We start from the raw sequence: 8,948 nt of genomic DNA, 5'->3' as shown, positions 1-8,948 counted from the left end.
GGCCTCTTCCACTTCCATGTCGGAGAATTCGACCGCCTCTTCCCCTTCCGAGTCGTCAATCGGGCGATCGATTGGGAAATCCCCTTCGATTAATGCCAGGAAAAGGCTTTGACAGGGCCTCCACATTAAAAATGCATAATACTGAAGGGTTCGGGCGTGTGCCTGTTTCTCCTCAAACGAAAGTTTGTCGAAGCTCTCCTCATCTAGTGGAATTTTTGGTGATGGGCTAGCTTCCCGGGATTTCGGCTCAACAATCGTTTCTTCTGGTTCTTCCGGCTCCACCTCCTCCCTGAAGAAGGCTTTGGCTGTATCCCCAAGGATACGGAGGTCCGCCCTTACTAGTCTTCCCAGTCGGAAGACCCCTGCCCTTGTCCTCGGCGGAGCTCCGTGTGGATAAAATCAAGCTGGGCGACGGGATTCATTGTTTGACCGAACTCATAAACGTTGGCTCCCGTCGGAACCCCCCGCTTGCATTGGTCTGAAAGATCGGCATAATCTACCAAATCCTGTCGCAGGTAGGCCAATGGGTTTTCTGAATGAAGATTCTCCAAAACCTCTATGGCAGGGAAGGTCATTTTGGGGAGAATCTTTCCTTTCCCTGTGAGTTCCCTATAAAATAGGGACTCGGGTAGGCTTGACTCTGACCCGGTACTACCCGTGCTGGCGCCAGAGAGGCCGGGCCTGTCGTATTCATGGTCATAATCCTGCTCGTGATAGTTCATTTCCCTATATAGTTTTTTTACATTTTAGGAAATTCAGTATCATTCTACGATGATCAAATTTCCAACAGGGGTCCGGGCTGTCGAACCACGTCTCCCGGAAATTCTCAGTACATATGGCGGAAAACGCTTTTCACATATCGAGGTCGGAATGGGATCGGGTGTTTCACGTCTTACTAGAGTGCCCGGACTGTGGTAGAAAATCTTTCAATTCCGTAGTTTCGATCATTATTATACGATAACTTTTGAGCATTTCGGGAAGCGGGTAGGAGGACGCGCTATTCGTTTGCATCCATTGGTTTGTGGTGGGTTTGATGCAGATTTTGACGGAGATCAGATGGCCGTCCATGTACCTTCATCTTTAGAAGCTCAGACTGAAGCTCGTTTTGTTTTCGCATGCAAATCTATGGAAGGAATCGCACTCCGTTGGACGATACATCCTTCGGCACTACTCCAATCAACACTGGCAGCTCGCCTCGCGAATAGTCGAGATTCAGCCAGCTAAACCTTTGCTTCGCCTGGGTTCGGTTTTGGAGCAAGCCTTGAAGATTGCTTGATTTCAAGTCCATGGCTGGTATTAGGGTGGTTGGTTGGCCCACCTTTGAGACAAGACGTGACATGTCCTTTCCCCCAACGGTCACGCACTAATGCCGGGAGTAAATCACATTACGCCCCATGTTTATCTTGTTCGTGAAGGGCTCTCTTGCCGGCATGTTTGGCGGGAATGTGGTCTAAAGTTTAGTTTTTTTTCTTCGCCGAAAAGCTCTCGATACACTGGTGCGTGCATATGGCCGGAAAACCTTTGGTTCAAGATGAATTCGGCCAGGGTGAGAACCGGCGTGTTGGCATTAACGATCATGCTCTCATCTTTCGAATCAGTCGTTACGGGGTCAATGAGCTAGCTCATAGCTACGAGAGAGGTTCCCGCCGGAACGAGGTTCTGGGGTACGAAATAAAGCGACGAGGATCAACGAGTGGGAACGAGAGCATTTTGGTGGTGGTCCTCTGGACCCCTTCGGAAGTTCCAAAGGATACTCTTAGGTGGGGTTCCTGCCGGGCCTTTTGGTGGTGGTCCTCCGGACTGTTTAAGTGTTGGTCCCGGGGGGTACTTGGGTCTCCCATCCAACGCATTTTTGCTTGCGCTAGCGGTTCCTACCGAACCTGACCTGCTTTCATCTTGGAACTCGACCTGCTTCATTCATCGCCGAGGGCTGGGGCACTCGACCGCAAAGGGGGAGAAGCTTTCACGACTTCCCACGGTATGGCCATTACTCTTAAAAACAGCTTGCTGGTTTCACCGTTATGAGCCAGTTATTGAAAAAGCGTTCGCACGCTTATGGGGCAAAAGGCCGAAGGAGGACTCCTTTTCCTGCCTGCCTGTAGGTTTTTGTGGTCCTCCGGACTCCACAAAGTCGTAGCTCTTTGATTTACCCCTAGCCACAAGTCATCCCCGTATTTTGCCACATACGTGGGTTCGGTCCTCCAAGGCCTCTGTGGAGAGCTCAATTCAACCTGCTCATGGCTAGATCAATCGGTTTCGGGTCAAATAGAAACAACGCCGAAGATTCAACCTCGTTGCGCCTACACCTAATGGCTTAAGCCGCTGTTTCCATTTACTCGCTGACCCATTATGCAAAAGGTACGCCGTTAGAGTGTGCCGAGCGAGAGCCGACAACGCAAAGCTTCGCTCAAGGGTTCTATCGAACATTAGTGGCTTCGCCTCCGAAAGCTATAGCGCTTTCTCAGCCTCGCGTATGCGTTCTATCGAACATTAGTGGCTTCGCCTCCGAAAGCTATAGCGCTTTCGGAGCCTCGTTCCTTCGACTGATGGTTCGCATCGGATTTCAGGTTTTCTATTGCACTCCCGGCATATGGCGGGGTCTTTTCACCTTTCCCTCACGGTACTTGTAGTACGCTATCGGTCATTGAGGAATACTTAGGCCGCGAGGGTGGTCCCCCTTAATCACGTAAAAGCGATCATGATTCAAACACGGTATCCGCGTTTTGCAACGGTAATCAAACCTGCCAGGAAAGATCTACGGGGCTATCACCTTCTTTGGCCAGATCTTCCAACCTTTTCAGAATTCCTTGAGGGGGGGTTTCCACCCCCCCCCCTTGCAAGTTCCCCCCCGCACGGGGCCGGGGAAAGCGGGGGTCCCCCTCTCGGGGCCCTTTCCCCTTTTTTTGCCTAATCCGCTTCCGCTCGCCGCTACTAACGGAGTCTCAGTTGATTTCCTTTCCTTTAGCTACAATGATGTTTCGGTTCGCTAAGTTTTTCAAGTCCGAGGCGGAGCCGCAGCACACGGCATGCCCGGCAAGCTTGGATACGGTTTCCCGATTGGAGATCCATGGATCACAGACGGTATCTCCCCATGGCCTTTCGCCTTTGAAAGCGTCCTTCCTTCTCAATGCCCAGGCATCCATCCAATGCATTCTTTTCGATACAGTAGGAATTGAACCTACCGAACACCGTACAAAATCTTAGGCAATGAGTGTCCGGTTTGTGATCGCGCAACACTCAACCTGTGACTGCGTCTCCATTGGTGAACTGAAAACGCCTCAAGCCTTGGGGACTCAACCAGTGAACCTCAGAATTCATTCTTGCCCAGGCCAAGACATTCCAATGACCTTTCGGTCGTCGAAGCGCAACTGCAAACTCCCGATCAATTTTCATGGATGATTGGTGACATTGAAGAAAAAAGCCGAGGTTCCATCCACTACCAGATGAATGAGAATTCTGCGTGGGCACTCGGGTGTTTCACCTCATTTGATTTTCGATCCCTTGACACCAAAAATACCGCCGCGTTCGGATGGAAACGCGTGGTAGCGTTTTCGCCACGGAGGTAGGAAACGCCTTAGTTGAGAGAGATGAAGAACGGTAGGCGTTTTTCCCGAGGCGGACAAAGAAGTCTGAGAAAGCGCTGGGAACCCCTTTCATTAAAGTGCCATTCTCTTGTAGAAATTTCGTTGTGCCGGCACTTACCTCGCCTAGGGGCCTCTTCAGTCCCCGGGCAAACGGGTTCTCAGAGGGGATCTGGCAGAAATGGATAATTTCATATATGATGGGTGGGCTGGTGGTAAAGTCTTTAACTGGATTGACTGTTCCAGGTTCCGTAGCTTCACCTCTTCCCAAAAAGAAATTGAAATCTGCTAAGAGGAAAAACCTGAATGGAATGGAATGGAATGGAATGGAATGGAATGGAATGGAATGGAATGGAATGGAATGGAATGGAATGGAAGTACCAAACTTATACTCCGAAACGATATGAGCTAGGAGTTCGAGATTCCTCTTGAAAACAGAATCCCAGCGGTTCCCCCGGCGTGGGGGGAGTGTGTAATCCTAGCGGAGCTAAGATCACAGCGCGTGATGTTGCGTGGAAGCTTGTTGCCCACTACCCCATGCCCGGGATTCCGATCCCGGCCCCCCGTCGGTTTTTTCGAATCTCTGGCCACAACCAAGAAATAGGACATCAAGGCAATCCACCAATCAATCCCCTTGCCCGGCTTCGGTCTACAGCTCGGCCTGGCTGAACGTCTTGGTTGGCGTTGATTGGTCTTCTGTTTTGGGCTTCGACCGAAGGTTCTCATCCTCCTTCGAACTCTATTTCGCTATGAGGATAGCAGCGCAAAGTAGTCGGGATTCAAGCGTTGGGATGATGTGTTTTTGGCGAATAACGGGATTCGAACCCGTGTTTTCAAATTCACAATCTGACACTCTGACCCATTGAGTTATACTCGCCCTTGGGGCTCCCCGCAAGCAAGCCCCAAGGGCCCGCCCAACAAACCAATTCAGACACGCCCATACTCGCTATCGGATTCGAACCGATAACCCTTGAAATGGAACAGATTCGAAGTCTGTCGTGTTTACCAATTTCACCAAGCAAGTATGCTCACTATCGGACTCGAACCGATAACCCTTGAAATGGAACAGATTTTGAGTCTGTCGTGTTTACCATTTTCACCAAGTGAGCAAACGGGGGAAGCAAAGCTCCGGGGGCGGAGATCAGAATCTCTTGCTGCTCCGCCCGACCCACCCGGGCCCCCGTCCGCCACTTTCTTCTCTAGACACCCCGGCTCCGCTAGACGGAGCTTGCTCTGGCTTGGCCGGACCTGCGGTTCTTTACCGAGGGCGGGAGGGATTGAGGCGACCATGCCGACCTGGAGCAGCAGCCCCCTGTAGCTGGCTTGAGGTCGCCCACGCTTTCTCGTGTTTATCAACCCTTTCGTTTTGCCTCCTCTTTACCGATTCATACCAGTCCATCTACGATCCGAGTAACCTTTTTGCCGAGTGTGCTTGGCGCAAAGCCCTTTTTCCTGAACGAGATATAAAAACTCGGATTCTTATTATTATTATTGGATTACTACTATTCTACTATTACTGTCATTCCCAATTGATATTATCATCAGATTCCCATTATCCTTATCACTATCGGATTATTAGAATTATTGCCCTATTCCTGGCAAGGCGGAGAACCCGGGAAGAAACCCAATCCTTTGGTCCCTACCTTTGGCCTTCATCCTTTACTAGTATTGGAGCGAAAAGTATTGACCCATACTTTAGGTAGGTCACGGAGTGAGACCTCGATTTGTTGAGAGGGCCACTTCTCCCGGGGAACCGGAGGGAGGAGGAGTTCTGTTTCGTTGAAACGATGCCCTACAGGCACTAACCTGAAGGGCTGGCAAGTGCCCCGGAGGTGCACCAAGTACCTACCCCGGAGACCTACGGAGAGGTAAGTAGCCCGATTGCCAAACCGACCTACGGGTAGCCCCGGGGGGCTGTCAAGGTAACCCGCCCGAAGGGAAGGGCAACAAGTAACCCAAGGGGAGTGTGGGGGTAGCCCCGCCTCGCAGGCGGGGTGGTAAGGTAGCCCGGTGGCCCCGGGATGAAGCGCTATCCCGGGCCGGCTCCCAGGACCCCCGCTCGCCCCTATGCTATGGGGGGCCTCTCTGTGCCGGGGAGTCCCCTTGTGGTTGGCTTTGCAGGTCGGCCTGCCGGCTCCCCTCTCGGGGTATTGAAAATTACTCGACCGAAGGGAAGAGGCCCGGAGTAGGCGGGTCCAGCTGGTTTTGGAAGCCGGTTGGCTAGAAGCATATTCCTGGGCTTCGACTCGATTTCTATCGATTCCCTTCGATTTCCGTCTTGGTGATGTTCCCCATAGAAGCATGTTTGATAAGCGCTTGTTTCGATTCCCGTGATTCGGGGCGATCAGCAGAGGCCGGGTCTTTCTCTTGTTATGGAGTCGGAGCATTGTGGGATAGAATTTCTATATGGAAGGCCTTCAGTGATCAGTTTAGTTCGACCTCGCGTTGGCATCGACCACTGCTCATCAATTGCATCGACACTACGAACCACGAATTGCATCATCAAGTAATAGTTGTGGTAGTTAGCCTAAACTTCTCAAACTCACTCCTTGGCCTAATAGGCTGAATTGATGGGAAGGCCTAACTGTTCAAATTATTGGTGATTCAGGAAGTCCTTGTTTGTGCTGTTTGTGGATGAGGTCCATATTGATCGTTTAAGTGCAGGTTTTCCGTTTTAGTCGGATACCTCCATGTTAGTGAGCCATGGTTTTGCTAGAGCGAATAGGCGTCTACGGCTATAACCGTCATCCAGCCTTTCCTAACGTCATCTGAGCAAGGGAAATCTTGATTTCCCAATTTACCGGGGGGTGGTTTAGAGATTAAGATCCTAGCCATGAGGATAGAATAGCTGAGGGCTACGAGGTGGATCGTTAGATGAACCGATAGGGAACATCTAGGAGGGTGTGGATCTGACGATCGAGAGAGTGGGACAGAAGCCGGGTAGGATATAAGCTATCTTTTTCACCCTGTTAGCCAGGGGTTAGCAGTATTTAATGGAAAATTGGGTAAAAAGAAAGAAAGTTCCTAGCTGTTCGACCCCATAGGTTGGAAGCTGTATGCTTCCGGCTCGAAGCTAGAAAAGGAGGATCATGGAAAAGCTGTATGTCGGAAGTTGGATCCTGGCTGAGCTGTTCAGAAAGACCGATTCGTAGGGAATGTGCTGATCGAAGGCTTTATCCAGAGATCGAATGGTAGGCATAGAGCATTTCGTCGCCCGAGAGGCAACTACGTGGTCGAGATATACATTGCTGCTGGGATTGAATTCCAGAAGGTTCCTTGGAGAAGCCGAAGCCTTGCTCTCGGGGGTATCCTTTCTGGCCGGTGCACATCGCTCGCTCGCAGCGCAGGCCAAGGATCTTTGCTTCTAGCCAACCTTGGGCCAAGGATCGGATCTTCCCGTTGCGTGGCTGCCCCGATCGCATAGCTTGCTTTCGACAACAAATAGGAATTCCCGTCGTAATGAGTAGGCTGGTTTATGAAATCCGAGATCCGAGGCACACTCCGCCCTAGAGCTATACACGCGCACAGGCCAACACTTTTTTCTATTCTATTCTATTCTATTCTATTCTATTCTATTCTATTCTATTCTATTCTAAAGGTCATTCAAACCAGAACAGAAACCAAATGCGGGCAATTTACAACGCAAGAAAGACAACTCGACTTTGGGGCACTCCGACAACCACCGGCACCATCGGGGAATCGAACGAAGAGAGTTCGTCCGCTAGGTGTGGTCGAACTGAGGCATGAGGGATATCAAGTAGTTACAACATTAGAGACCAGACATTCGCGTTCGCGGGATGACAGCGATCAAACTTCCTCGCTTCACTCAGTAATAGGAATCATAGGATCCTCCTCCGCAATTTCTTTCACTTGGTCAATCAAATAAGGGCTGGCCGGGGCTGGCTGGTTAGATATTGGATGTTCGAGCTTCCCTCCCCGCTCCCCTCTCATTCTTCGGTTGCTTCGCTTCTCTTTCCTAATTTGCTTCGGCATTGGGAGAGGCAGGATTCGAACCTACGTAGAAAACCTTCAACAGATTTGCAGTCTGTCGCTTTTAACCACTCGGCCACTCTCCCAGTAAGCTTCGACCTTCTGAGCCGAGATCGCGAGACATTGATAAATCGGTCAATCCACACGTCCTAACCCGTTCCAATGGACTAATCAAACAAGTAGAAGTTCGAGGAATCAAACAAGTAGAGGCATTCCCCAACGGTATATGATCCAATGTGCACTTTCTGCATCCTACAGGACTCGAACCTGTGACCTTCAACTTAGAAGGTTGTTGCTCTATCCAACTGAGCTGAGAATGCTGTACATTACTAACCACTTCGCGAAGAAAGAATGGGAAAGATGGGTACCTTTTAATTAATTAACTTTTTAGTCTCCATTCCTTATATACTACAACCGGACCGCCGCGAACACTGATAAACGCGCGTTCTGAACAAGCAGCCACTGGGGGTGACATAGACATATGTATACTTCCATATCTGTATGTCAGTTATTTCGGCCGTCGGCTGGGCGGCATTGAAGAGATCGGGAGTCAAGTCTGAATAGCGGTAACGAATTTTCGTTACCAATCTCGCAGTAAAAAAGCAAACGAAGATTATCGTATAATAATCCATGAATATTCGAAAAAGCGTAGCCATTCATATTACACCTTTTACTTAATAACCACCTGCGAATTGATGACCTCCTTGTGGGGTTGGTAGCGATCGAACAATCAAAGGCTAAGTACCAGCTGTATTTGCACTTTCTCTGTTCGGTGCTTTTGTCGTTAGCACTCTTTTGTTCATTAATCAAGCGTGTTCGTTCCGTCCGGGCATCCTAGTAAGACGCGGAACACCCGATCCCATTCCGACCCCGATATGTGAAAGGCGTTTTCTGCCATATGTACTGAGAATTATCGGGAGACGTGGTTGACAGCCCGGACCCTCATGCACACTCGTGCTGTTTGTCACTAAACATTCGAAAAAACGAATCACAAACACCCTTTAATTTAATTCCCGAGAGGGGAATGAATTTATGCCGACAATGATGAGGGAGGGTTTTGATGGGGCCCGACCCTTTTTCCCATGAAAAAAAGCGAGATAGATTAAAATTGGTAAATCGATCGGCTGAAAGCCGAACGTTTGCGGTTCGAACCCGTCTTGCCTGCCTCGGTTTTGCACCTTCCGTACAATTGAATGGTCATTTGGTGGCGCTAGCCATTCTCCAATTTTGGGCTTAATGCTGGTATGTGGCATTTATTGACCGATTATTCGTTAGAGATGGGCCTTTTTGAAACTTTTTTTAAGCACCAGAAGCCTGCTGCGAGCACAACCAAGATTCGCAGCGGAATTTTTATGTGTGTTCCTGCTAGTGAGAGAA

The 8,948-nt window shown here is 49.9% G+C and overlaps 3 non-coding genes across 3 annotated transcripts; all 3 read right to left on the bottom strand.

Annotated features, from left to right (window-relative positions):
- Nucleotides 1-4,385: 4,385 nt before the first annotated feature.
- TRNAH-GUG (transfer RNA histidin (anticodon GUG)) lies at nucleotides 4,386-4,458 on the bottom strand. The gene has a single exon. It is a non-coding gene; the product is annotated as a tRNA-His (tRNA).
- A 148-nt stretch (nucleotides 4,459-4,606) lies between these two features.
- On the bottom strand, nucleotides 4,607-4,690 carry TRNAL-CAA (transfer RNA leucine (anticodon CAA)). Its single transcript has one exon. It is a non-coding gene; the product is annotated as a tRNA-Leu (tRNA).
- A 2,884-nt stretch (nucleotides 4,691-7,574) lies between these two features.
- On the bottom strand, nucleotides 7,575-7,657 carry TRNAC-GCA (transfer RNA cysteine (anticodon GCA)). Its single transcript has one exon. It is a non-coding gene; the product is annotated as a tRNA-Cys (tRNA).
- Nucleotides 7,658-8,948: the final 1,291 nt, after the last annotated feature.

This window comes from Dipteris shenzhenensis, unplaced genomic scaffold (genome assembly GCF_047967505.1).
Source record: "Dipteris shenzhenensis isolate YYH24624 ecotype China unplaced genomic scaffold, Dip_SZ_1.0 scaf0056, whole genome shotgun sequence".
Classification (NCBI taxonomy): Eukaryota; Viridiplantae; Streptophyta; class Polypodiopsida; order Gleicheniales; family Dipteridaceae; genus Dipteris; species Dipteris shenzhenensis.
Note: the sequence above shows the minus strand (reverse complement) of the source record. Positions and strands in the feature narration are given on the sequence as shown.